Here is a 4,360-nt window from a genome sequence, read left to right as displayed (position 1 = left end):
CAACCTGTGACGGTTCCAGTTAACAATAATGTTTTGTTGAGCTGCAGGAATCATATGCTTGACCTTTCAAACACATCAAACACAGTCGCTGCAAAGAGGTTGCACTGTGTGAGTGGACATCCGCATAGTATCTGGCTTTGCCACAACAGCAATGTCACAGTAGGCTACAGTATTATTCTTGTCACTCACCAGAAAAGGACTGTGTCTCTCACTTACAGTAACCTTCTACTGTGCATGAAAGAGTCTTGTGTTCATTGTTTGGGAGATGCATTGGGTACATTTACAGAAGGTTTCATATGTGGCTTTGGGTACATTTACAGTAAGCTTCGCTTGTCGCTTTGCTTAGGCACAATTCCTGGTGCTGAACAAAAAAGTGACATTTTTTGTGAAAAAAAGGTTTTGCACACTCCTTTGGATTTTTACTTCTTATAAGTTCTTTTTTCTTTTCTTCTTTTTTCTTTCTCTCTCTTCTTCTTTTTATTCACTCACTGGCATGATGGCGTTTCGACCTTGGAGTCTTCCTCAGAATCTCTACCACACACAGGCTTGACACATCATCTACAACCAATGAATCCAGTACAAATGAATTACACTTACAGCAGAGCCGATATATGTTATTCACACAAGGACTGAACAAAGGTCACCTCAACAGCTCAATAGAAGATATAGCTGGACCACACGGCAGCTTAAAGTGAAAGAGTCTCTGACGAAGATGCTGTAAACATTGAAATGTCAATTCCGTGTTTGCACCTAATAAATGGTTAAACTTTAAGCTGCGGTGCAGTAGGCTCCAGCTTCTCTCCTCATCTAAACATTTGTCCCATTGTGATGCACCTGCCAGCTGAGGGATGATATGAAAAGAGTTTTGCCTCACAGTAACTGCCTCAGTGCTAGAGAGTTTTATTAAGCTCTTCCACAGTAAAAGTGACAGCATTACTGTGATCAGGAGGACCATGTGTAGGGAACAGGGCCGTTGATTTGCGGGGCCTCAGGGGTAAAGTCATCTGAAAGGACCCCCCAACCAACAGTGTAACGAATGATGACTCAATTCTGGGTAACCTCTCTCCCTGGGCCCAGTACAAGAGATCCCTTTGTCCCCCGCCCCTGTCTGCTTCCCTGTGGGAGAATGTGCAGGTGTAGTTCTTTTCTAAAAGCCCTTCCAGCCAAATGGAGTGTGTGAGATACTGCACTGTAGAAGGTCTTAGTACGTAGAAGAAGAACTACATCTGCAATGCAGAGATTGGAGCCTTTTGAAATGTTCATTGCTTACCTCAATAGGGCACAACAGCCAACAGCAGCTGCAAAAGGTTGTGGAAATTAGACCATCCATAAACATGGAGCGCCGCAGGAAATGGACCTTTGGGCGATCTCGGGGTTAGATGCTCCAGAGGTTGAAATAGAATAGTACAATTGTGAAATAAATCAGATAAACAAAAAGTTGTAGAAGCCAAGTTGCTAGGTTACTGTACAATGCTTTTATTTATATATACAATACGTATCAGTCGGGCAGTCATGGGTAAGCGGTTAGGGCGTCAGACTTGTAACCCAAAGGTTGCCGGTTCGACTCCTGACCCGCCAGGTTGGTAACCAGTGCTCTCCCCCATCCTCCTCCATGACTGATTCAAATGTACCCTTAGCATGGTACTGTCCCGCCGCCACACAGCTCCCGTTGGAAGCCATTGGGGGCTGACCCCTTGCACGGGTGAGACATAAATGCAACTGCGTTGTGTGCAGTGAACACTTGTGTTCTGTGGAGTGCTGTGTCACAATGACACAATGGGAGTTGGAGTTTCCCTATCCTATCGGGCTTTCACTTTCACTTCACTTCACATCATAATGCTGGGGACACATGCAGGAGGCCAAACAAGTGAGGGGAAGAAAGGTGAATTTCAGTGCTTCATTCAAACAAATATTTTCTAATATGGTCCAAGTAGAGTCCTTTTTGCAGATAAAAATGGCTATTTTTGGAAATTCAAAATGGCGGACCATGGAGAAGATCCTCCTTTTCATGTATGAAAAGTGCAATGTTCCCAGTCACAATGAATACTTAGAATTTGATGGTGGTGGTAAGTATTCATGAAAAAGGTAACATAAGTAAATGGGCAGCATGAATTCTGGAAATAAACAACTAAAAATCTCACACAGTGTCCCTTTAAAGCAAAATACCCTATATATTAGTTCAGACAGTGTAATAGCACTTCTTTGGCAAAGAAGTCAAACCCTTTTAGCAAAGTGTTATCCACTCTGGTAAACACTGAGTGCTGTAGGCCATGTAACCCTTAGTCAGTTTCAGCCTAACTTGTGTGCTTTCCAGACCAAGGAAATCCCTCAAAACTCTCTTCCTCTTTGTGGTTTCAATTGTTAAGCTGTGACCCCCCTCGGTTTGAAAATGAAAGGTAAGATGTTTATGACAGCTGCAGTGCTATCAGTCTCGCTCTCTGCTCTTAAGAGTGCTACTCTCTGGTGCAACAATTTTGACATGGGTGCCTTCCACACCACACAAGAGTCCCCCCCCCCCCCCCTGTACTCTGGACAGGGAGTTTGATGGGTACTCTCTGGATTGATAATTTGTTGCATTGATATGAGAAGTGTGTGTGTGTGTGTGTGTGTGTGTGTGTGTGTGTGTGTGTGTGTGTGTGTGTGTGTGTGTGTGTGTGTGTGTGTGTGTGTGTGTGTGTGTGTGTGTGTGTGTGTGTGTGTGTGTGTGTGTGTGTGTGTGTGTGTGTGTGTGAGAGAGAGAGAGAGAGAAGATTGCACACTGCCTCATGTGCATTCTTGTAATAAGTAAAATACCACAGTCTATGTTAATGTATAAATCTGACTGCATTCAGGACATTTGTTCAGTTTTTGTTCCTGCTCTATGAATATTACAGTAACCTATAAATATTACATATAAATGTTACAATGATGAAGCAGACGGTTCGCTACTCATTTTACACATACCCAAACAAAGCCATTTTATGTCTTTGTAAAAGCTTATGAACATCTGAAATAATATTTTGCGTGAGAGAGGCACAGTATACCTTATAAGCGAAATGAGCTATTGTCAGCCTATTTGTGCCGAACTTGGCAACTCCGGTCCTCAAACATAAATAGATCTAGGACAAAAACAGAAAGGCCTCTGGAATGTTCCAAACCTGGGCGAGCTTTACAGTCCTCAAAACAAAACAAAATAATACATTTGTAAAAAAAAACAAAAACAAACATGAACACTTCCAAAGGCAAGTCTCTTGCTTTTTAATTCATTACAGTGGTTGTGGAGGAGACCTGCAGCGAAAGATTATAAATCTGCTCGGCCAAGAAAGAAGCGTTTCCTCAGCATTCTGAAAGCCTGTGTCATTGCTTTCTTATTTGTTCTCTTATAAGGTGGTGTGGAAAAAATACATTTCCTCTGCACAATGCGCATGTTCCCTACGCAAAATGCAAGTTTCGCTATTAAGCACAGACAAAGCATGCAGGGCCCACACATGCACGCACGCACGCGCGCACGCACGCACACACACACACACACACACACACACACACACACACACACACTTTGAGTAGTGTGGACTGGAGGAACCGTCTCAGAGTGTGACCATAATGGAAATCATGTGTTTTCAACATGTCCGCCTGAAACAGGTCATGACTCAGAATATCCATGTCCTATATGACCATGGCCTCTGTGCGATTCTCATTCAGTGCTGAAAGATGAGATTTGCTGCCACTAGTGGTTCATTCAAATGCAAACAAGATGTTGTACACACAAAGAAATGGAGGTACTACTGTGAGTATTCTCATCTTGCCTCTCTCAGCCCACTACGGACACTGACACTGCTTTGTAGGTTGGGCCGTATAGTGCGTTCTAAACCATGGTACAGTATCATAAAGCACATTTCTGGTACAAAAAACTGTGAAAATGGACCCCATAGAATACCAGACTCTGTACATTAGACGGAATATTAAATTGAAAAGGAGGTACATAATGGGTACCACTTGATTTTACCATCGCTGTATTACTGTACATTCATTTGATACGGTGTAACAATGACCTATGGGTATTTATTTGCACTGTAGCTTAGGGTTAGGTACAATGTAAGCATATAATGTTACACGTGTGTTGTTACATGTATGTGTAGATACACTTAAAAAGACACCGTGAAATGAAGCGTTCTGCAAAAATGCTCTAGCGATGCAACAAATGTTGGTAGCCTACTGTACACAGTACTTCCACAGAATTTCTCTGTGTGTAGTCTTATAAGGAGCTATGGGAATATGGGAGTAGAGTATTCGCTACATTTCATCACCACAAAGTTAAAACGAAACAAAAAGTTGACAGTGACTCACTGCGGTGTTGTCTGTTATCATGGTGACAGACTAG

This window comes from Engraulis encrasicolus, chromosome 3 (genome assembly GCF_034702125.1).
Source record: "Engraulis encrasicolus isolate BLACKSEA-1 chromosome 3, IST_EnEncr_1.0, whole genome shotgun sequence".
Lineage (NCBI taxonomy): Eukaryota > Metazoa > Chordata > Actinopteri > Clupeiformes > Engraulidae > Engraulis > Engraulis encrasicolus.
Note: the sequence above shows the minus strand (reverse complement) of the source record.